The sequence below is a fragment of the Schistocerca cancellata genome, chromosome 10, assembly GCF_023864275.1.
Source record: "Schistocerca cancellata isolate TAMUIC-IGC-003103 chromosome 10, iqSchCanc2.1, whole genome shotgun sequence".
NCBI classification, from domain to species: domain Eukaryota; kingdom Metazoa; phylum Arthropoda; class Insecta; order Orthoptera; family Acrididae; genus Schistocerca; species Schistocerca cancellata.
In genome coordinates this window covers 4141586-4167667 of record NC_064635.1, presented here as the reverse complement: position 1 = coordinate 4167667, position 26082 = coordinate 4141586, and the positions used below count along the sequence as shown (strand labels likewise).

Sequence of the window (26082 nt, the reverse complement as noted above, 5' to 3'; positions counted from 1 at the left end):
ACGAGGCCACAGCAGAGGTGAGTAGACAGTTACAAAGTGGAGAAGTGATTTGTGCACACTTCCTTGTGGGTGTACAGACGTCCACAGGTAGGGCAGGCAGTAACAGGGACAATGACCTCTCAGGTCACTTTGGCATAGCCATACGAGGCAGAGCAGTCTGACTTGCCGTGGCTGGTGACAGGTCACAGTGGTTGTGAGGAAACACCAGGGGCTCAAACGGCTCAAACGGCTCAAACGGCTCAAACGGCTCAAACGGCTCAAACGGCTCAAACGGCTCAAACGGCTCAAACGGCTCAAACGGCTCAAACGGCTCAAACGGCTCAAACGGCTCAAACGGCTCAAACGGCTCAAACGGCTCAAACGGCTCAAACGGCTCAAACGGCTCAAACGGCTCAAACGGCTCAAACGGCTCAAACGGCTCAAACGGCTCAAACGGCTCAAACGGCTCAAACGGCTCAAACGGCTCAAACGGCTCAAACGGCTCAAACGGCTCAAACGGCTCAAACGGCTCAAACGGCTCAAACGGCTCAAACGGCTCAAACGGCTCAAACGGCTCAAACGGCTCAAACGGCTCAAACGGCTCAAACGGCTCAAACGGCTCAAACGGCTCAAACGGCTCAAACGGCTCAAACGGCTCAAACGGCTCAAACGGCTCAAACGGCTCAAACGGCTCAAACGGCTCAAACGGCTCAAACGGCTCAAACGGCTCAAACGGCTCAAACGGCTCAAACGGCTCAAACGGCTCAAACGGCTCAAACGGCTCAAACGGCTCAAACGGAAGAAGTAAAGCTGTGTGGACGGTGCGTGAGTTGTGCTTGGGTGGCTCAGTTGGTAGAGCACTTGGCCACGAAAGGCGAAGGTCCCGAGTTCGAGTCTCGGTCCGGCACACAGTTTTAATCTGCCAGGAAGTTTCATACCAACGCACACTCCACTGCAGAGTGAAAATCTCTTTCTGGATACATTTACTATCATTTTGTGAATGAACATGAGTCAGACGAGGAGAAGCATAGCAGAACATGAAAGCTGGTCCCAACCTTAACTACGCAACGAATACCTTGAAGCATGGTGTCTGTCACTTTGAGGCTACAGTCAAGAAGGGTTTTAGGTTTAAAAGGAACTGGGGGGGGGGGGGTAGGGGAGGGGAGCGGGAGCTGGCGTTGCGGTAGTCTTCCAAAGTGGAGTGTAAAGCAAGCATGAAATTCTGTCAGCGAAATAATGCAGATACTTGTAGGTCATTATCAGTGACTCCTAACATTTTTGATCAGAAAACACGAATGTTAAGAACTATTTAAGGGGTTATTCACTTCAGAAAACTTAAAATGAAAGCATAATGGGCACAGTAAAGCAACAAAAACATCCCTAGCTTTCCTAACAGTTTGTATCTTCATCAGATAGGAAACAGGAATGGGTTTTAGATGTGACAGGGACCCAGTAGCTATGAGGTGTCTCTGCCCTCCCTCCCTCGAGGACTAGTAGGTTTGGAAGCAGTGAACACTTTCTACTTTAATCCGTCTATTGGCAATACTGGAGTGTGGCTTTGAGATTTCAAGTACTGGCTACCTCCCCGTAATTTGAGTTCTTCGTTCGATGTATGGTTTGCATAGCTTTGTCTATGTGTGCACGAGTGAATATCGTGGCAAAAGACGCGGGCGTTCAGTCGGCACTTTCGTTTCATCTCATCGTGTTTTTCTAGAAGATAGAGATTTATTTTTGCTCAACTTTACGCCTGTCTATTACTATTAGTTTCACTGTAACACCCTGTTTGTCTTTTTACTGACTCAAATGTACGTCTCCGTTGAGTCAATTTTGCTTTCGACCAATGGCAATCGTTCACTGGTTCCAGCCCCTCTGGTTTGAAAGAATATTCACCATTATCACTTTACGTTCGAACCTGTGTACCCTTACAGGTGGGTTGGACTCTTCTTGGTGGAACTGTTTTCTGAGAAAAGGAAGCCTGTGTCTGATGGACGTCCATGAGTTCCAATATTACATTTTACCTGCAGTCGTGAAGCATAGGTTATTACAATGAGTCTGTATTGGCACTGCTAGGTTGTGACCCTCTTGTCGAGTAGCAATTGTCCGTCGGTTGTAAGCCTCGTCTCTTCCTTGTTGGAAGAAAGTCAGCCATTACTACTGCCACTTCCATGATAGTGTGCTTTAGTTCCTATTCCCCGTTGGAGAGTTACATTCGAGGCTATGCAGTGTGGAGAAGGAATCTGCTATTGGTTGAGATCTATGCTGTTCAGCAGACATTACCACGTGCAAGGAATCCAGTAACAGCACTCCCATTTACATTAAGTGACGAAGTTTGGTTCTGAGTGTTAGGTTAGCCGGCAATGTCTACTGATGGCGGTCGCGTATTGCAGGTAGGTTGGTAAGTCGGTGGTGCTTCCAAACCGGCTACAGCATCACACATTTTATTCGCTTTCGGTATGGTAAATTCAACTTGCTACCTCTCTTGAAGTACACTGATAAATTTTATCAGTCTTCTAGTTCTTCATTTCAAGAATAATGTTGCGGCTGCTTGTGGACCTATTACTTGGAATCTTTGACTGAAGTGTCCTTATAGACCTGTAAAGTTTGTTTCCAGTATGCTTTTGAGAATATGGCGCTCTTTGATGTCAGTTCTCACGATTATTTTATCTAAATTCACATAATTCTTGGTACAGAATCCATTTGTGTATATCATGCTGGCTGGCACCCATCTTGTTTCGTCTCACGTACAGGAGCTGCTGCGGTCATACTCACTGTCATGACAATCTACGGCTGCCGAGCCATGGCTGAGGAGCGAGAGTCGTAAACAAACACTATGCTGTATACAGGAAGACCGGCAGTGGTGGCCGAGCCGCTCTAGGCGCTCCAGTCTGGCACCGCGCGACCGCTACGGTCGCAGGTTCGAATCCTGCCTCGGGCATGGATGTGTGTGATGTCGTAAGGTTAGTTAGGTGTAAGTAGTTCTAAGTTCTAGGGGACTGACCTCAGAAGTCAAGTCCCATAGTGCTCAGAGCCATTTGAACCATTTGTTTACACAAACTGATGATATGGTTACATATGCTGTGCTGGCGACAGCTGTTTTAAGACCCTGCCACACTGAATCATTACGGTGAAATGTTCGACTGAAAGCTGGAGTTATGTTAAACAATCATTCTGTTAGTTAACAATTTTCTATGTTGCAGTCTATGTGCACAGAGATAGGGACACTGCCCAGTTACATTGCTGGAAGCTGCAAAAGGAAAGCTAAAATTTGTTCAAAGCACTCAATATTATTTACCAGTTCTTAAAGTTTTGAACATGGCTGAATGATCAGAGACAGTTTACAAAGTAAAATTAAAGCAATATCAGTCCTCGATTGAAAAAATAAGTCTTTTGACCTAGGTTTCGGCACTACTGTGTGTGCCTTCATCAGAAGTGACACACTCAAACTGGCCTATAACATTAGTACAGAATTATACGAAGAAAAAATTTTTTTAGAGTTTAAGTACCGACTAACAGTACAAGAAAAACAGTACTTACATGTCACGTATAAAATAAATACTAAGCGACGAAGCTTTAGTCGCGAAATTTTTGAAATAGAATACATGGAAGGCAAGCCACTGATGGCTGCTCACACGTCGAGCAACAGGTAGCTCAGGACTGAGGCGACCGCGTTTAGCGACTGCGGGCAGCTGGACGTTATACCGAGAGGGCCGTCTAGTGCCCGCAAATACAAACATGCTGCTTAACATTCAAAATATAGGCAGATGAATATTATGAACATTATTTAGTACATTAAGTAAAAGGGAATATTTTATCTGACAGCAACAGACATGGTAACATTTTGTATACGTAAGAGCTTAGAAGTACAGTTTAAAGGCTGAATACGACATTATAGAATTAAGAAGAGAGCTAAATAATTCAGCGAGTAGGAAACGGTATACCATGAAATGCAGCCAAAATAAACCATTTAATAAACGAAAAACTATCAGTAGACTTAGATAGAAAAAATATTTCGGCAACTGCACGAAGGAAAGCCTGTCACACATAAAGTAACGGCTTTTATTACGTAATTGTAGCTACTCATTAAAAATGAGGCCATCTTTATGAGAATGACGTTTAAAACTTCCTAGTTCATCGAGAACATCTAATCTACGCCCTTTCTTCTGAGTGTGCAAAATGTTGATATCGCGGAGAACTTTAGGAGTGTGACCTGTAATCAGAAAGTGGTCGGCAGAAGACCAGTTTTGAGTGGTAGTGCCATTTTTTCTTAAAAGATGTTCTTTGCATGTGATTAAAGGCACGTTCTGTTTGTCCTACGTAGTAAGAAGAACGGGTGTGGCAAAAAGTATTATAGACACCAGGGCTTTGCGAAAGGGAACGGGTAGATTTTAAATTGTGAATAAAAACTTTTTCGAACTATTATTTGTTGAAAAGGCGACATTACAGTTATTTTTATTACGAAGATGCGTTGAATCTGATAGGAGATGGGCTCCAAGAAAGAAATACAAAAAACTTATTTTAGGCAATTGCTAACGCGAGCGCCTCAATCTGATGTGCTACCCGTAGCTCAACATGTGTGGGCAGCCCTCAGTGGCTTGCCTCCCATGTATTCTATTTCAAAAATTTCACGACTAAAGTCTTATCGCTTGATATTTATTTTATACGTGACATGTAAGTACTGTTTCTTTCTTGTATTGTCAGTCAGTACTTACACTTTAAGAAAAATTTTTCGGAGTGCTGAAACCTAGGTCAAAATACTTTTTTTGAACCGAATTCAGTTATTGCTTTAATTTTATTTACCAGTTCGTTCATAAAGTACATGCAATATTAGGATACGTAGGACCTCAGATCTTTCCAGTGCACTGAATATATACAAGTGAGTGCTGTGTGACTATTTCGAGTCATATCACGCTACTAACCTCATTCTGCACGGGATTTATAGATGTCTTTCTGCGTATCTTCAGAATACCAGCGCACATTTCTCACTACCTATAAATGCAGTCAAGGTTTGTCTAGTCGCAGCATGGACAAAAAAGTATAGAATATAGATGCACTTAAGACACATACGCTGCTGTTAAGAAATGACTGAATATTCTTAAATTGGTGCAATTAAAAGACAAGTCAAGTTTGACCGTACATTATAAATCTGAGCCACACACATCGTATGTGAGACTACTCTGAGTCCCATCGGCTTAACACTCTGTTACGGGTGTCCCTGGGTGATGCAGTGGCCAGGTCTGCTAAGTTACAGGGCGCGGGACCGGCGCAAGCAGTGCAGGCCGCTAATACGAGGTGTATGCGTTGACGTTTTACTGCGGCGAGGCGGTCAAAGCTGTTTGTGACAACTCACTCGACAATTTAGCGAATTAGGTCACGCAGTCACAATATATTTGTTTCTCTAGCTGTGTTTGTTCGTAAATGGTGCTCTCACGCATCTGCTACAGTGGATTCACGACGTTTAAACCCCCGCCCATCTCTTTCACAACGAAGCAGGATTTGAAGTCAAGCTGGTATAGTATTGTTTAAAAACAGTTCTAAAGTGTTGTATGGACTGATCTGAAGAGTTCCTGCACAAAATTACTCAACAGTCCCACCTGGAATAAGGGACGCAAATCTGCTTTCTACAAAGTCAGCAGCTTATACAAAACTCACCGGCAGCATTGTTCCCAGAACTGAGCGACCGCCATCGGTTCTGAATCGAGTGTAGGGATCGGAGACTTGGTAGGTTCTGTGACAAACTAGGCTGCGACTTCGTAGGCTTACGTCATAGGACTGGGAACAGTAGGGTCCCCTTAAATGAGTCAGGTATCCACTAAACCTCAGAGGCTGCTTCCCAGGTAGCCGACTGTGTGGGGATGGACGTAAGCGCGTCGTACGTAGGGTAACCATCCATCCCGCCTAGGTAGCAGTAGCGCTAGAGGTCCCAACGAAAGACGCAAATAAGCGCACCCCACAAATGAGAATACTGTAAGAGGCCATTAAAACGTTTCCGTTCAAAGTATGTACGCGTACGCTCCAGAACCGGTATGCCAATGAGGCAAAAACCGCCGTGGACATTGAGACAATTACCCCACCGCTGCACCAGGTTGGCGATGTCCGTTTCGTAAGAGACGGCGGACTGCTACGTGAAGCATTGCGTAAGTGCGTCCCCGGTGAACTAGACGTACGAATCGTCGACCCTCCGTGGGCTTTAAGGGCCTGAAGGCGTGGTAGTTGCGTCGCCTGTGGCAGTGCGCTCAAGGGACGTGTTCCCTGCAAGGCTGAAACTTATCAGGGACACTTCACGCAGCCATCGGGTTTCCTTTTTGTATCCATCGGCTGCAGACCTCACGATACTTGACTCCCGCCGAAAATGTTGCACGTTAGCCCAGCTTATGTCGAGATCCTCTGCTAGCAAACGAATGACTACGTGACAGTCCGCCCTAATACAGGGCTATTACAAATGATTGAAGCGATTTCATAAATTCACTGTAGCTCCATTCATTGACGTATGGTCACGACATACTACAGATACGTAGATAAACTCAAAGTTTTGTTCGGCTGAAGCCGCACTTCAGGTGTCTGCCGCCAGAGCGCTCGAGAGCGCAGTGAGACAAAATGGCGACAGGAGCCGAGAAAGCGTGTCGTGCTTGAAATGCACTCACATCAGTCAGTCATAACAGTGCAACGACACTTCAGGACGATGTTCAACAAAGATGCACCAACTGCTAATTCCATTTCGCGATGGTATGCGCAGTTTAAAGCTTCTGGATGCCTCTGTAAGGGGAAATCAACGGGTCGGCCTGCAGTGAGCGAAGAAACGGATGAACGCGTGCGGGCAAGTTTCACGCGTAGCCCGCGGAAGTCTACGAATAAAGCAAGCAGGGAGCTAAACGTACCACAGCCGACGGTTTGGAAAATCTTACGGAAAAGGCTAAAGCAGAAGCCTTACCGTTTACAATTGCTACAAGCCCTGATACCCGATGACAAAGTCAAACGCTTTGAATTTTCGGCGCGGTTGCAACAGCTCATGGAAGAGGATGCGTTCAGTGCGAAACTTGTTTTCAGTGATGAAGCAACATTTTTTCTTAATGGTGAAGTGAAGAGACACAATGGGCGAATCTGGGCGGTAGAGAATCCTCACGCATTTGTGCAGCAAATTCACAATTCACCAAAAGTTAACGTGTTTTGTGCAGTCTCACGGTTTAAAGTTTACGACCCCTTTTTCTTCTGCGAAAAAAACGTTACAGCACACGTATCTGGACATGCTGGAAAATTAGCTCATGCCCCAACTGGAGACCGACAGCGCCGTCTTCATCTTTCAACAGGATGGTGCTCCACCGCACTTCCATCATGATGTTCGGCATTTCTTAAACAGGAGATTGGAAAACCGATGGATCGGTCGTGGTGGAGATCATGATCAGCAATTCATGTCATGGCCTCCACGCTCTCCCGACTTAACCCCATGCGATTTCTTTCTGTGGGGTTATGTGAAACATTCAGTGTTTAAACCTCCTCTACCAAGAAACGTGCCAGAACTGCGTGCTCGCATCAACAATGCTTTCGAACTCATTGATGGGGACATGCTGCGCCGAGCGTGGGAGGAACTTTATTATCGGCTTGATGTCTGCCGAATCACTAAAGGGGCACATATCGAACATTTGTGAATGCCTAAAACAACTTTTTGAGTTTTTATATGCGTGTGCAAAGCATTGTGAAAATATCTAAAATAATAAAGTTATTGTAGAGCTGTGAAATCGCTTCAATCATTTGTAATAACCCTGTATTATCCAACACCTGCTTCTTGTCCGCAGTGGATGGGGTTTACCTACCAGATCGACTGTCGTCTTGTGAAGAATCGCGACCAGAACAGGAGTTCACGCACCATTCCACAAAGGAGGTTTTCGACATACATACTGCCTCACACACGTTCCTTCTTCTGCAGTGTTTGTCGTTCAGCAGCCAGGAAAAGAGTAACAGCAAGTTGACCAAGTTTGGACGCATTTGTTAATCCCGTTCCTGCATTTCCCTAACGGACGTCAGAGCGACACGGACGCCACACTGTCCCCTCGCCTACACGTCGGTGCTTGTATACCCGCGCCGGAACCGCGCTACTTTGCGCACACGCTGCAGCGGCGATGTCAGGCGGTTAATCGCCCCTTGTGAACTCCTAGGTAGTCGTCAACTGCCGCAGCATTCGCAACAAAGTGGTCGAGTTTGAAGTACTACTCAAACTCAGTGGAACCCACATTGTACAGAAAGCAGGTTAAAACCGGAAATTGACAACATTTTTCGGGAAGATTTAACGGGAATGGAAAACGGGATATGAAGGGAGAATTTTTTTCAGTAGACGGGAAACGCTGTTCCACCAACACAGAAATTAAAGCTGCATGCGAGATTGTTTTGACAAGACTGTGTCAAGAGTGGGCATGAGCTGTGAACTGAACCTCACGACCACCAAGACCCACGTCCAAATGTAACAAAATGTCAGAGAAACCCAAGATCTCCAGTACCTAAGTACTTCAGTCATAGTGTTATCACTGAAGACATATTCCTCCATACAATCCGTTAGGAAAATTACAGTTCAAGTAGTGGGGGCGACAATGCGTCCTGCAAAAGACTACTAAGTGCGTTCTGTGAGAACTACCTAGGCCAGACTGTTTGGAAGCCCACTTATGAATGCAATAAACCGACCTGTTCTCTCTGAGGATGCCCACGCAAAATACCTGCGACATGAAGTAATTGTAGGAACAACTATCAAAGTACAAACGCTAACTGAAACAAGTAGGATGATTTGTATGTTCGCCAAAGACTAGATGAGGCAGTAACAAACTGGAAACATTTAGCTATGGAGAGGAGAATATGGAATAGTGAGTAATGTTTAGAGAAATGATCAATCACGTTAGTAGGTATGTATATCAGAACAGATCACGGTGGGGTCACTGTAGAGAAAGTTCTAAGCAAACAGTGACATAATAGGCGTGAAAGGAACGTCCCTGTAGATCGAGACGCTCAATGAAACTCGCTTGGCTGTCAAGAAGGCACTGCTTGACGCCTTCAAAGACTAGCGTAGCAGAATATTATCGACAGATCTCTCTCAAAATCGAGACGATTTCAGTTCATATGTAAAGGCCGTTAGTGTGGCCAATCGAGTGTCCATATACTTATGTACGAGATGGTGAGCGTAGCAAAGCGAAAACGGAAATTGAACTCCTCTGTCAAATGTTGCTTTACAACTGAAAATCCAGGTGTATTGCGCTATTTAATCGTCGCGCTATTGCTAAGACGAATGACATGGTCGCGAATTCAACAGTCACCCGAATATAGAATAAGTTTCCTTTAGTTGACGTCTGTCACAAATTTTGTGTCATCAAACTACCGGTTTCGGTCTACAATGACCGTCTTAAGATTTGTTTTAGGACATGTTTTTATGAAAGACATCTGAAGATAGTCACTATAGACCGAAACCGATACTCTGATAACAAAACTGTGACCGCAGACGTGAACTAAAGGAAATTTAGTGTCGCTATTGTTGAAAAACAGCTGAAATTGCTAAAAACAGAGTTCCAGAACCTGATGATATCCCTATCAGATTCTATACCTAAGATCTTTCTAACAAAAAACTGTCCCCAATAGCTGGATGAAAGTACAGGTCACATTCGTCTACAAGAAGGGTGGAGCAAGTGATCCACAAAACTACCCTCCCGTATCTTTAATCTCCATCCTCTGCAGAATTTTAACTTATTCTCAGCTCAAGCGTAACGAGATATCTGCAACAGAATGACCTCGTTGCCCGGCAGCATATTTTCCGGAAACGCAACCAGCGCTTTCATTACACATGACATCCCGATATTCAAGGACCAGGACAATCGGAGATGCACCATTTCATTCTTATAGGAAAGCATTTTAGTCCGTATAAGCAAGCTGTCAGAAGTACGATCGTTTTGGGTATCACGCAGAATTTCTGACTGGACTGCGGATTGATGGTATGGAGGGCGCGGCGTGTCACAGCATATCCGGCGGGGGTCCTTGTCAGATCAAGAGGAAGTGTGGGTGTGGCCACGGTGATGGGTGTTGGCAGCCTTGCTGTTCGGGTTGTACATTAATAAGCTCAGACATTTCGTGGACGCATTTATCTACAATGAGCTGTTTACAAAGAGACTACAAACATTCAGTCGAATCTGGATAAGTTTTCAAAATAATATAGTGATTGGCAGTTTGCTTTATATGTTCAGAAATTTAAAGCAGTGCACATCTCAAATTAAAAATCGTAGTGTCCTATGACTACGATATCAGTACAGCTTACATGCTCATATGCCATACATTTAACACATTAACTCGCTGTTGTACATAGGAGTTCGACTATTTAAAGTTTGTGATTTTACTGGTGATGTGGCGGAAAGCCACATTTATTAAAAACAAATTGAGTTTTTGTATTCTGATTAATTCGTCATGCGATGCTAGAAGTGTTAAAGTGCGATGTATTTCGTGCAACGGACATTAACATTTGGAAGAAAAAAATTCTGAGAACTAAGTGTAATGATATCAAACCTTCATCTGCGTCGGTCAATGAAAAGAAACCAGAGACATTGTATCATATGGCTCACTCTTGTCTTCCAGTCTTACATGGATGATAGGCGCCATTGTACGCTGTATATAATTGTGTGTAAGTTCCGTAAAACTACTCAGAATATAAATAATATTTCCACTTACATTTACTTTTTGTACGGCTCGCACCTCTCGTACGAGTGAATTAATATTTTGTGTAAATTTATTGTTTTAGCGTGTGCTCAGAGGGGTGACCAATTCTCTTGCAGCATGGGTCGGCCATTACGCCGGCAAAACGATTCTTATTAAATCGTTTATTAAATGTAAATGCAGGACAGTTCTGTTTTTCTCATTCAGTATTCTAAAGCCAATAAAATTAAATTAAAGCTTCAATCATTACTTTCGTTGCATTGGTTGAAGTAAATTTTCTATTGTCCGTTAACGGCAGATGAGAATCTCAGCTTTGCCTTTGTAATGAAAAGTAATCAAATCAATTTATTACTTTTAATGAAAATTGAAATCTCAGGTATTAGTTTTAAAATTGGTACATAATTAAACCAGTTGCCATCAGGCCATCTGAGAACTAATTTTTATTACAACATTCCACGTAATATACGCAGATTTTTATTTATATTTTATTTGTACTTATATGTTATATTTTAGCCACCCACGCAAACCTAACCGTAGAAGGCATCGAGTCGCGTGCTGTGTTTCAAAAACTGTTACGTACGCACCGCGGAAAATCCAGGGTGTACGCAAATGCTTGTGGTGGTATTGAGTTTGCTTAAGTCTCGTGCCAGTCACAATCAGAACCCAATGCTACTGATGACCATTTCTCTTTAAATCAAGTACTGCAACAGAAATAAATTACGATTTTACTTATTATTATCACCCACCACCAAATAATTTTTTTTAAATATATACCACCACAGCATTAAGGGAAGTGTCAAAACAGTCTACGTATTCTGATCAGTATTGTGCTCAAAATCCAGAAACAGAACTAACCTTGCTATCTCAATTTGCAGTTGCTCAACCAGACACTGTACTAAAAAAAGAATCAGTCCTAAGCTCCTAGTCAGTTGAACATCCGTACCTGGCATGTCATTGCGGCTTAGCTGTCCTACAGAAACCAAGTGGTTTCATGCTAACAATTACGTTTCTTCCGATTAGCTATGTTGTTACTACTGGAAGATGGGGCGCGGGAGGGGGATTAGCATCACAACGATAACAAAGAATGCTTTCAGTACCCTCTTTAGAGAAGAACGCAACTTATTTTAATTAACTCCCGCTGTTGGACAGAAAACCAGATTATTTTAGTAAAATGGTATAAGGTAATTGTGTTTTTCGACAGCTACAACGTTTCCCCCTTTTCGGTTAGCAAATGAACCCCGCGATAAAAATCAGATTCTTTTGAACTTATCCTCTCTTAGACCAAGTTTCGGAGAGGCCATGGTGCGTGGCCGAAACAAACGTTATTCGGAAGGGGGCGATCGTGGGCAAAGACATAGTATCCTAGTCCCTTCATGGTTTCCTCCAGTCGCTTTGCGCCATGTGGTTTGGCATTGTCCACAATGTCTAAATGCGCTAGTCAAATTGAGTAATTGTAGTTAGTAGCGTTCAACATTCACCATCTGCAGCAACTCTTGACACACTAATACGACCACGACGCATTGAGCCACTCCATAATCGAAACCAATCTCTGCACATTGTTTCCTATATAGCACTTTCTGCGTACGCTGCCACTTGCAAACGACGGCTTTCCACAGTAGAGTTATTGAGATGAAAGAAGAGAAGCACTTCCAGCAAATGCTGATCGGCAGGTGCAAAACCAACGTGTCCAGTCCACTAAACAGCGCGTGTTGCTGCCACCCCCCTCAAGAGTCACACTCTGAGCTCAAAGCGTTGTTTCCACTGCTGAAGAGGTCTCGTGACACCGTCCACTATGCTGCTGAAGTTCAACTGCTTCCTCTTTGTTACAGTGAGATTTAATCGAAACCACAACAAAACTTCGCTTCCTAAGTTGACTTTGTGAATATACAATGGCTTTCGTACAAAAATCCGTGCCTCTGTACAGCATAAAGCAAGTATTTCGAGGAAGACGTTACATTAAATGACAATTTTGCAAAACGTGGGTCTTAAGTTTTTCGATCCAATTAACAGCAAAATAAAACCCGCAGATCCTCATTTCTCACTCTAGGCTCTTACCAGTGCCACTGCATCACAACAGCTTGGTTGTGGTTGGGCCACAACTCCACTTTTGGCATCGAACGTGAAAGTGTGCTCCATAGCAGTTTCAGCTGCACAGCAAGGCACTACTTGTGTGTGTGCTGAGTGCGTAGAAGGTTCCAAAACTTGACAAACTGCACGAGATACAATATTTACCGAAACCGATAGGAGATGCTTTATAAATATAAACTTTATGACACAGCAAGAGCTCAAAAAAATGTTCAAAATTTTGCAGGTAATTGGCAATGTACACGAAGCGAGTGATACAAGCGGACACGTTTCAGAATACGTACACAAACATTCAATTTTCTACTGAAGTGAAGGACTCCATTATAATTTCACATTTGGAAGTTTTAAGTCTATAGTAATATACCCATTAAAGAAACACTGGATGTCAAAGCAAAATCTCAAAACAAACCGGTCACTCTTTGACTAGGACATTAAATTGTTAGAACTAAGTTTTTGCGTACAGTCACACGTTTTGGGATTACTGGACCCTGGGATACCACCCGTCTGCTTTGACCAATGACATCACCATGCTGAAAACCCCTATTTAGAACGTATCAAACAACAAATATCTATCACAATACCCGCGAAAACACAAATATCACGCGAACCAATACACTGACTAAACCGGATGAAATTAGTGGGATAACCTCGGGAAAAGAGGGTCTTTTGCTGGAACACACTAAAAAAACACCGTTCAAAGCGCAATACACTGAAACATCCGAAAGCGCCGAAATACGTCAAAACCATACCAAAAACACCATGCGGTCATTGTATTCTCAACGCCAGTTAACCTGTACAGCTCAACCATAGACCCCACAAAAAAGTGCGCTGACGGTGCCGGCTGCTCTTCTGTTCCGTTTCTCAGTTGGTAACTGTGTGCATAGCGAACGATGGGAAGCTACCATCCTAAATGAGTCTGATAGCACAAGACTGCGGAACCCACGAGAAAATACAGAGTTTTCGATAAACATCGGAAGTGGATCATTTTTCGAATTAAATCATGGAGTTATGCGGATCGATGTTAATAAGACATCGATACATCAAACATTGATCCATCTACCTTCTACCGCAATTTTAATTAAACACTCATCCATTTACTCAGTGGCTACGAAGTCAACTAAGAGAACAGCTTAAATTTTACTACGTATTCTATTTTACATGACTATAGTCTCCACAATATATTCCTTTGTTCCACCATGTAATTTCGTACACTCCGCAACAAGACGTGTGTAGCACACTAAATGACAGTAACACCTCACAAACACACGAACCACCAGGGCACAGCAATCCTCATGTACTGCTCCGCATACAAAATTTCATTTCCACTCCAAAACAAACACCGTAGCTCAGCTACGTCACAGATTTTGAGAACAGAAGTGGTGGGAAACTGTTTCACAGTTCTTACCTTCAATTCTTGTCACAGATAAAATCCAATTCTTCGCTAATAACTCGCATACAACAGGTAGAGTCATGTAAAATACACACACACACACACACACACACACACACACACACACACACACACACAGGTTTACCGTAGCGTAGCCTAAGCTTTATGTTCGCAGTGTGTTCAAACTGCATTTAAAAAGTAATAAAAAGGTAAGCTGAGGAAACGTACATCAGATAATCGACATGTCTCCGACGAGTACTTTGACACACACTGAGTACAAATATAAACGAAATAAACGAAAAATGCAGAGAGGGAGGGTTGCACTAAACATTTACAAAATAGTGCATGACATGAATAAAACACAGAAAACCGGCGTGTTCGGAAAACATGACCAAGAATTCCTGCCACAACCACCTTATCAGCAAGATTGATTGTATTTTCAAAATTGCCCTTAATCGAGCTCCGAAAGCGTCAGATCCTGAAGGTAATGTTCGTGGCAAATGGCTTTACAGTCCATGACTTAACCGAAATACGTAAAAGTATTAAAAGTAAGATGCAGCGATGTCCCAATACAATACCGTACACACAGCTTACAATTAGAGGATACTTATCAGAAAAAGGTGGCTACATGTTTAGCTAAGGCTGTCGGCCAAGGTATTTTATGCACAAAGGTGCTATCAAAAGCAGACTACGGAGGGAGTTCACTAGACCAGGAGCACCGGTGTGTAAGATAAAATGTGCAGAGCATACGGTAACTTGTACAACGCACGGACTGCGTGGAATTCCCATTCTCGATGCAAGGATCACGCAGGCAGAAATAGTACAACTGCCTTTGGTACGTACTGGACCCGTGCGAGGGATAAGAGAAAATACATACAGTCCCATACAGTCGTTTCCGTAATCCAGCAGAGGACGTCGAAATTTTCGCGCGTCAATAGAATCAGCCGGACAAACTGTTCACTGAACAAAAGCATTTTCAGATGCCTAGCCTTTTTTTTTCCCCTTTTCTTTGAGTAAAACAAGTTATTGGCACGTACCGACACACCACCGCGATGTTTACACAGAGAGCCGCTGTTGCCGCCTACCAGAACACTGGGTTCCCCAGCCGCGGAAAACAACGGCCTTCGGCAACGCCCTCTGCTGGGATGCTCGCAAAAGAAGCACGCCAAGGACTCTACCGCACTGCTAGATATCTCTGTGAAATGTCGTTTCCAAAAGAGGTTTTATAAAATCATTGGCTTTGTGCTGGGGTACTTTTATGGCTTTTGTGAAAGTTAACTTTTGTGACAGTTTCCTCGAAGAAATTCGACAAACTAATGTGGGACTAATATGCAACTGCGAGAATCTCTTCCATTACAGCTTCAGTTTTCGACACTGACAATAATTTCTTGTTATTTCATCATTGCAACTATTTTTACTCTCGTATTTTGCTCACAGCATTTAGAGTTTTTATTTAAAATGTGTTGTACCTCTTATCGTATTTTAGAAATTAGGTTGTACTCGGGTTGAATTCTGATATCAGGTTCTCTGGTGACTGTCCTCAGTTGTAAATGGGAGTACAAACCGTAATTTTAAGTGTGGGTTCAGAATAGGTTCCCAGATATGAGAGTGGCTCGAATACGTGTTAAGCCAGGGGTCTCCAAACTACGGCCCGCGTTAGCTGGCCGCACATCCCCGGTATCCGGCCCGCCACATATTCTAGGTGGTACCTACACTGCCAACAACTGAGTTTCGAGGCCTATCGCGACCAATACACCACGACATTGCCGGTGCTCCATCTTTACAAAGCGGAAGGTCGTGGGTAAGCTTGTGGCTATCCACAACAAACAGACAGACCATTCTCCGTGCGATAGTGAAAAAAAAGAACGGTTTACAGACTAGTGTGGCGAAAACATTTTAAGTAAAAAAATTCTTTGCATTTTATTCTACTCACGAGTTTGGTGCAAGTCTTTCAAATGGACGCCACTTCGGCGACTAGCCTTGGTAATCAATCATTATGGAATATGCTTCTTAAGCGAGGTTTCACTTTCTTTTGATTACGTTGTAAAATACACATAGCAAGTAAATCGTATAAAATATTTTTATTTAAAGGCAATTTAAAGAAAATACAATATCTGGTGTACACAATGATATTGGATATTTTAGTTGTAACTAATGTATAAAAATAAGTGTAATTAATTTATATCTTGAAAACTCACAGTGTTAGAGTATTCACGTAAAGAGATTCAACATCTTAATGATAATTAGTGACTTTTATGCAGCTGTAACTTTCCTTTCATAATTACCTCCAGTTGTGGATCAAGTTTACTGGTAGAGATAATCATCAGCTACTTCAAATGCTCATCACTTAATTTTGATCTGTAAATACTTTTTGCGTGTTCCATTTTGGAGAAAGTTTTTTCACACAAACATGTAATGCCAAAAGCGGAAAAAAAGCCACGGGCAAATTTATGTAAATTTGGAAACTGTGTGGATGGAAGACACTTATAAAATTCCAGTAATGTTGACTGTGAATGTTTTTCTTTAAAAAAGTCGCTACATTGCAAATCAATAATTTCAAACTGAAGTTCTGCGGGTAACGCTTCTATATCGACGTCAAAGGAATTTTGAAATATCTTGACACCGTTTGAATTTGCATCGATATCTGAAAAACGTGATTCAAAATTAATTTTTAAAGCGCCCAAAGCTTCAATTGCGAAAGTTACAGGAAATGGAATCTCTCAGTTTGCTGACTGAATGTTTGGCATGTATTAAAATGCGTGAAGCATACTTAGTTCAACTGAGATTGAAACAAAGCAAGCTTTTGTCGAAAGGACTTAACATGCGTGTATAAATCAGGCAGAAGCTGGTTTTCACCTTGCAATTTTAAATTAAAGCCATTCATATGTTTCGTTAAATCTCTAGCTTCCATAACCACTCACCGTTCCGTAACTCAGCCAGAGGGCGATTCCTTTCGTTCAAAAAAATTTCAATTACTGTTCGGAGCTGAAAAAACGGGTCAGAACTTTACCACAGCTAAACCAGCGCACTGCATTATACACTCCTGGAAATTGAAATAAGAACACCGTGTATTCATTGTCCCAGGAAGGGGAAACTTTATTGACACATTCCTGGGGTCAGATACATCACATGATCACACTGACAGAACCACAGGCACATAGACACAGGCAACAGAGCATGCACAATGTCGGCACTAGTACAGTGTATATCCACCTTTCGCAGCAATGCAGGCTGCTATTCTCCCATGGAGACGATCGTAGAGATGCTGGATGTAGTCCTGTGGAACGGCTTGCCATGCCATTTCCACCTGGCGCCTCAGTTGGATCAGCGTTCGTGCTGGACGTGCAGACCGCGTGAGACGACGCTTCATCCAGTCCCAAACATGCTCAATGGGGGACAGATCCGGAGATCTTGCTGGCCAGGGTAGTTGACTTACACCTTCTAGAGCACGTTGGGTGGCACGGGATACATGCGGACGTGCATTGTCCTGTTGGAACAGCAAGTTCCCTTGCCGGTCTAGGAATGGTAGAACGATGGGTTCGATGACGGTTTGGATGTACCGTGCACTATTCAGTGTCCCCTCGACGATCACCAGTGGTGTACGGCCAGTGTAGGAGATCGCTCCCCACACCATGATGCCGGGTGTTGGCCCTGTGTGCCTCGGTCGTATGCAGTCCTGATTGTGGCGCTCACCTGCACGGCGCCAAACACGCATACGACCATCATTGGCACCAAGGCAGAAGCGACTCTCATCGCTGAAGACGACACGTCTGCATTTGTCCCTCCATTCACGCCTGTCGCGACACCACTGGAGGCGGGCTGCACGATATTGGGGCGTGAGCGGAAGACGGCCTAACGGTGTGCGGGACCGTAGCCCAGCTTCATGGAGACGGTTGCGAATGGTCCTCGCCGATACCCCAGGAGCAACAGTGTCCCTAATTTGCTGGGAAGTGGCGGTGCGGTCCCCTACGGCACTGCGTAGGATCCTACGGTCTTGGCGTGCATCCGTGCGTCGCTGCGGTCCGGTCCCAGGTCGACGGGCACGTGCACCTTCCGCCGACTACTGGCGACAACATCGATGTACTGTGGAGACCTCACGCCCCACGTGTTGAGCAATTCGGCGGTACGTCCACCCGGCCTCCCGCATGCCCACTATACGCCCTCGCTCAAAGTCCGTCAACTGCACATACGGTTCACGTCCACGCTGTCGCGGCATGCTACCAGTGTTAAAGACTGCGATGGAGCTCCGCATGCCACGGCAAACTGGCTGACACTGACGGCGGCGGTGCACAAATGCTGCGCAGCTAGCGCCATTCGACGGCCAACACCGCGGTTCTTGGTGTGTCCGCTGTGCCGTGCGTGTGATCATTGCTTGTACAGCCCTCTCGCAGTGTCCGGAGCAAGTATGGTGGGTCTGACACACCGGTGTCAATGTGTTCTTTTTTCCATTTCCAGGAGTGTAATATGGCAAGTCGCTTTCCTCAATATCTTCAAGAAACTCGCGGAACTGGCGATGACTGAGTGCATGAGATCTGTTATAGTTAACAACTTAAATAACTGGCTTTAAAACTTCTGAGATATCTAAATGTTTTCCACACAAAGGCTGTTGGTGAATAATACAATACACTACTAATGGTTTTGAGCCACCGTCATTTTCTACGGGTCTAGAAAGGAGAGCAACAACACCTTTAATTTTCCCACACATGTTTTTGCCACCATCAGTTGTAATACTTTTTAATTTCTTCCACTGAAGATTGTTTTTCTGAACTGCCCTTTCAACTCCTTTAAAAATATCTTCGCCAGTCGTCGTCCCGTGAATACTGTGAACATCAAGGAGCTATTCATACAGTTCATAATTTTTGTCAATCCCTCGAATAGAAAGTAGTACTTGAGCAACATCTGATACATCTATTGACTCATCCACGGCCAAAGAGAACCAGTCTAAGTCTTGATTTTTGTCACGCAATTGTGCCGATATGTTTTGTGCAATGTCATCTATTCTTCGGGCCACGGTGTTTGCCGACAAACTTATGTTTTTAAATAAATTAACTTCTTCTGGACACATTTCTTCTACTGTTGCAGTAATGCAGTTCATAATTAATTCACCGTCGGTAAAAGGCTTACACTGTTTCGCTACTAAATGAGCCACACGAAAACTAGCACAAGTTGCTGCATATTGTTCAGCATTTACTTTCTTAAACAGCGACTGCTGGAGTTTTAGCTGGCGTTTCAGAGACTCATACATTTCTAATCGTTCGCATCCTGTAAACTTGGAGTAATTCTGAGTGCTTAGTCTCATAATGACGTTTTATATTGTATTCTTTGAAGACTTATATTGCTTCATTGCAAATAATACACATTAGCTTGTTGCTTGACTCCACCACGAAATATTGACATCCCTACTGCTCTTTAAAAATTCTACATTCACTGTGAACCTTTCGCTTCTTTTCCATATTTGTACAGAACTTCACAAAAGATTGTACCCTGGGAATAAAATTGTGTATTTGATACTAATGAAACTAGGGAGTAGTGTGCCTAAACAAAATGCAATGGATTTATCTATAAGGTACTTTAATTACTAAATTAAATACTCACAATTACACTGTAGTTCCACTAAAAAATACAGTGAAAAAATACTCAAGTCTTGCTATACGTATTTCGGTTTTCAGATTTTCCTTGTCTCTTCGAATTCAAACTTTGAATTGTCCCACACTTCGTCGTCTCACCTACTAGTACAGCGCATAAAACACTAAAAAACTCGTGAGACACTCGCATCATAGACACAATCGCGCAACAGAACTATCAAATATATGCTCTGGCTCTGCTACTCGCTACAAGACTACATAACTAAACTTATTGTTGAGCCGCTCGAAATAACAGTGCATCACGTACTCTACCTCTGTTACGTCTTGCAGTAATAGAGTTTGTAACAATGATTTTGAGATTTCGTTAACTTTGTAGGACGCTTTTTTCGTGAAGAATGTGCAGTGACATACTTTTTTGTCGGTGAAATTCGCCAGAATAAAATACGCCAGAATTTCGGTCAGGTACGTCCACCAATGAAGATCATGTAATTAAATAAAAATCGTAGTTCGTTTCAGTGCTAGCTATTCCCACAACTTTAGATTTTTGCGATTTCATCTTTCCTTTGGCCTTACATTACGGCGATCATGGAGTGCTAGGGTGCTTTAATCCCGCTAGGTAGATCGTGGCCCCTATGACTTCGTGGAGGAGTCAATGTGGCCCGCGGACTAAAAAGTTTGGAGACCCCTGTGTTAAGCAAAAGAACGCAGTGCGCGATTGTCGACGAAGAGTATCCATCAGGGGCAAGGGTGTTGTCGAGAGTGCGACTGGACCACTTTTCATCTCTGCCGTTTGCTGATGGTGCTGTAATCCGTCGGAAAATGTCGTCGTTGAGTTACTGCAGCAGAATACGGGATGACTTAGACGGAATTTCTATTCGAAGTGACGAATGGCAGTTTGCTCCGGGTGTAGAATAATGTTAGTTAATGAAGATGAGTGGGAAAAATGAAGGTGTAATGTTCAAATACAGTTTGAGTGATGTGCCACATTTACAGTCACGTCGGTTAACTATCTGGGCGTCACGCAGCAAAGCGATATGAAATGAACAGAGGTAATGGTTTTAAATTGGTATACAATCAGTTCCACAGTAGAGTGTACGTCGTTTTCTGTATGAAATGAAAGACACTATTATAAATATATGTTTACATGAAAATACATGTTATTACTAATTGCACCGTTACCTAATAGTTAATCCAGTCGCCGTCATTATCGATTATAGCTTGGCACATTTTTGGCATGCTTTTCACGAGATTTTCTACTATTTTCTCGGTAACGATCTCAATATCGTCCTGATTTTATATGACAGATGCTTCAAAGAATATATTGGCTTTCCTTTAAGCTTCGCGTTAATATACGACCATACATTTACGATGGAATTCGGAGGACATTGGAGGCCAGTCCATCGTGGCCACCCTACTGTCTTGTTCGACGCAGTACAGAGACAGCTGCGATGTGTCGGATCATTATCCTCTGGAAGCACCCAGTTTGACTCGTTCGAACCAAATAGCTCTTGAACGAAAATACGGCACATTTATTCAGCGTTCAAATTGGCTGCAAATACGTGCAAATAGCCAAAGCTGCAACCGAGAAAACAAAACTCTCACACCGTTCATTTATACACTGTGTAAAAGCGCATTGACTGCAGATTCGAGGCCGCTACAATGGATGTCGCTGCGGACTTTTATTTAACGTTATGGCGTACACTTCCTTGTCGAACTGACTGTATAAAATAATTTATTCATTAAATGCATTCAAGAACATAATTGCATAAAATGTTACTAAGTTCTCAGATGGAGCGGAATAAGGGTCGGAGGGCCTAATACGCAATCTAAATTAGAGTTAGTGGCTCCTGATATGCAGTTTAGTATTGGAAAGGTAAAAATTCTCGAAGTGCAGTCTGACTTGAAAGTAAATCGACAGCTCACAAACGCCATCTTACTATAAAGTTAAATGGGCACCTGTGACTGGCTGTGTAGGCAGTGGAGAGCGAGTAACTGAATCTGTTGCGCAACTCAGACACGAATCTGATGAAAATGCATCGAACAAATTGAGGTCGAAATCAGGTCATTAGCAAATGTAAGTCTGAATCTGGATTCTAAACTGGGATAAGTGAAGCTTAGTGAGCACTGCCCGTCCAGTGGGACGCCCCACACGCTAACTGCTGCCGGCTCGGTCTCGTCGTGTCGTCTGCTGAGATGCCGAAGCTTGACATGGCCGCGAGTTGTCGAGCATTAGGCCCCCTGGTGTGAGCTTCCAATCTCTCGAGGACTGCGCTGGGGATCACGGCGGCAGGCAGCTCTGCACCAGGCGCCTCTCGGACGGCGTCAGCAACCGCTGTCTTTCTCGTCTACATCTACATCTGCATCTACATGATTACTCTGCAATTCACATTTAAGTGCTTGGCAAAGGGTTCATCGAACCACAATCATACTATCTCTCTACCATTCCACTCCCGAACAGCGCGCGGGAGAAACGAACACCTAAACCTTTCTGTTCGAGCTCTGATTTCTCTTATTTTATTTTGATGATCACTCCTACCTATGTAGGTTGGGCTCAACAAAATTTTTTCGCATTCGGAAGAGAAAGTTGGTGACTGGAATTTCGTAAGTAGATCTCGCCGCGACGAAAAACGTCTTTGCTTTAATGACTTCCATCCCAACTCGCGTATCATATCTGCCACACTCTCTCCCCTATTACGTGATAATACAAAACGAGCTGCCCTTTTTTTTTGCACCCTTTCGATGTCCTCCGTCACTCCCACCTGGTAAGGATCCCACACCGCGCAGCAATATTCTAACAGAGGACGAACGAGTGTAGTGTAAGCTGTCTCTTTAGTGGACTTGTTGCATCTTCCAAGTGTCCTGCCAATGAAACGCAACCTTTGGCTCGCCTTCCCCACAATATTATCTATGTGGTCTTTCCAACTGAAGTTGTTCGTAATTTTAACACCCAGGTACTTAGTTGAATTGACAGCCTTGAGAATTGTACTATTTATCGAGTAATCGAATTCCAACGGATTTCTTCTGGAACTCGTGTTGATCATCTCACACTTTTCGTTATTTAGCGTCAACTGCCACCTGCCACACCATACAGCAATCTTTTCTAAATCGCTTGGCAACTGATACTCGTCTTCGGATGACCTTACTAGACGGTACATTACAGCATCATCTGCTAACAACCTAAGAGAACTGCTCAGATTGTCCCCCAGGTCATTTATATAGATCAGGAACAGCAGAGGTCCCAGGACGCTTCCTTGGGGAACACCTGATATCACTTCAGTTTTACTCGATGATTTGCCGTCTATTACTACGAACTGCGACCTTCCTTCTCGTAGTTAGAAACAAGAGTGTCCTTTCTTCAAGTTGTGAAATTCAGCTTTCCAGTTCGGTTTATGGGGGCGAGCTGTCTCTCTCTCTCAAGTTAGGTGGGGTGCACTTTTTGTGACTTTGATAAATGTCTCATTGCTGTACTTTTGTTTACTGTGGTCAACCTCTAGTATTTTTTCAGGAAGTGATAATGTCCTCTCGAATCCTATTTCGCTTTCTCCAGCCAGTGGTGGGGTTGATTTCAACTTCTAACACTTACTTTCCTCCCAACCACCAGTCTTCTTGGTTACAACAGTTTTCCGTCTCTCACTCTCTCTCTCTCTCTCTCTCTCTCTCTCTCTCTCTCTCCATGGCTCACTATAAGACAGATTGTTGCCGTTAACGAATGAGAAGCCTGCATTTAAAGTGGAAAAACTCCGCGGATTCTGGAACCTTTTTCACAGGCTAAACGTGGAAGGGCGAGGGGGGCAGCTTTCTCAGGAGACGTCACGTGTGTACGTCTGACAGTCTTCCGGCGTGGACATTTCCTTACAGTGGACTGGGGAAGCGAGCCTCACCTCCCACCAGACCGGCTGCGCCACTTTTTGTGGGCGCGCACCGCGTCCGAAGGCGGCCCGGCCGACCTCGCACTTCCGACTGGAGGCCAGGGGCTGCGAGCAACACAGCCAAGCTCGACACGAGTTAACAGGCTGCTACTAATTCGAAAGTAAAGTGAAATAAATGAATCGTAACTGTAAATTACTTCCCATCAAGTGAGACTGCATACCATTCGTCTCAGTTTACTATAAATTCACAGCACTGGCGCAGAGTGGTTGATTTGAGGAGGTCATGGCGAAGGTCCGCAGCTCGTGGTCTTGCGGTAAGGTTCTCGCTTCCCGCACACCGGGTCCCGGGTTCAATTCCCGGCGGGGTCAGGGATTTTTCCTGCCTCGAGATGACTGGGTGTTGTTGAGTCGTCTTCATCGTCATCGTTCATCCCATTACGGTCGGAGGAAGGAAATGGCAAACCACCTCCGCTAGGTCCTTGTCTAGTACAGCGGTGCGGGTCTCCCGCATCGTCTCCTACGCTCCTCGGAGTATGGGACCTCATCGTCATCATCATGGCGAAGGAAGTCGGCTGTGCCCTTTCAAAGGAACCATCCCGGCACTTGCTTGAGGAAAACCTGAATCAGGCTGGCTGGACGCGGGTTTGAAACTTCTCCCGAATTCTAGTCGAGTGTGCTAACCACTGCCCCACCTCGCTCTGTACTGGGACAGAATAACACTCTCTGACTGACATACTCTGAGGGATTTATGCATGAAGTTACTACTAGGAATCCACAACTGTATCAGTGGGAGTGAAAGAGCTATGACTTAAATAGTATCCGTGCAGTGATATAAATCAAGATGTTATGATGTTGAAGCAGTACCCAAGTTCTGATTTCATTCATACTGATGCTTTCATTTCATTTTAGAAAATTTAATTCAGTTCAAAGAGGACAATAGTTTCAGTGCACTACAGTGGTTCCCTGGTATTAAAAATTATGCCGTCCATTTTGCTGCAGAAAGCCCTCATACACTCCTGGCATACTCCTCATACAGTCTTGGCATTTAAATAAGTGCTTGTTTTGCAAACAAGGCACATACATAGGGCAAACAGGGAGAACATTTGATGTCAGATACAAGGAACACATGAGAGCATGGAAATATGGGACAAACCACTCCACATTTGTAGAACACCTAAGAGAAAATGACCACAGACCAACCACTAGAGAAGATGACATGAGAATAATTATAATCAACAATAAAAAGCACCTTCTGACCACGCAAGAAAATTACCACATACGTAAAACCAAAGCAGAGGGGAAAATCCTGTTGAATGACCAAGGACACATGCCAAGCAAGTCATTATTTAAATTAAGAGATAAAATAATAGAATAATGTTCGCAAAAAGGATAAATATAATAATACTGTTCAATGTAATAATAATAGAACCCAAAATCTTTACACTCACTCATCCATGAGCCCTCCCCAGAATATTGAAACGAAAAGTCAAGACAGCTGTCACCAAAGTTTTCAGCCACTCGCTAACAGCTAGTGTAACCGCCACACCGCCCCCCCCCCTCACCCCCTACCCCCCACAAAAAAATCGGCTGTGTCCCCCCTCTCTCTCTCACTCATACGCACTCACAAACAGAAGTTGGTAACGAACATATACTTCGTTAGGGTGGCAACACATAGGTAAACATACCAAAGACGATGAAACACGTAATGGAGTCGCAATATTTACGCTGTGAAAAAAAGTGTACGACGAAATGGTTGTATCGAGTGACAGAAGAAGTAGTGCACCACAAAAAGAGTGAGAAATATGGTGAACACTGTGTGGATGGCGAAAACACAAAGATGTGAATATAGAACAGTGATGAAAGTGGTAGTGCGACCTCCAGACCAGATGTGAGGAAACGCAGATCAGCAACTCGTAAGTAATTACATTTTTACAAAAAATCGCGAAGTGAACTGTTTGATAATCTATAACTAACAAAACTGTACCGTTATAGATACCACTGACGATGCCTTAGAAAAGGAGAAGGCGAAACGCGTATGGGATTAATAAAACAAGTAGCAGCAGGAAAAGGCAGTTTGATTTGCAAAAGAAGTATTTATATGCTCGCTACGGAGGATGGCCACACAAACAAACTTGTTATTTAAATAAGTGTTGAGAATATCCCTACTCTGGAATGGTATTGGCAGCATTAATCTTAAATGGCACAAAATAAACTTTACCTCTCTTCCGAAGAACTTGGGCGTAATTGTCGACCATCACTTAAGCCGATCTGAAAACACAACTGTAAAAAGGGGTCAGCGTGACTTCATTCACTACAGAAATATAAAAAAAAAGTACTCCCTAAAGCTTAAAAATACCCTCTTAGAGTCACTAACACTCTCCTCAATGGATTAGGGTGATCCTGTTCTCCAAGGACTTTCGTGTGACAGCTCATGTGTGCGATACATTTACGGTGCCGGCGGCCTCCACCGCATCACTCCTGCAGACGAACAGTTGTGTGT

General features: G+C 43.7%; 1 protein-coding gene across 1 annotated transcript in view; it reads right to left on the bottom strand.

Annotated features, from left to right (window-relative positions):
- The window catches only part of LOC126106696 (uncharacterized), a 44216-nt gene extending 28992 nt beyond the window's left edge, over positions 1-15224 (bottom strand). The window contains exon 1 of the mRNA XM_049913076.1: positions 15166-15224. The gene's annotated coding sequence lies outside the window, so the exon portion shown is untranslated. The remainder of the gene's footprint in view (positions 1-15165) is intronic.
- Between the last annotated feature and the right edge of the window lie 10858 nt (positions 15225-26082).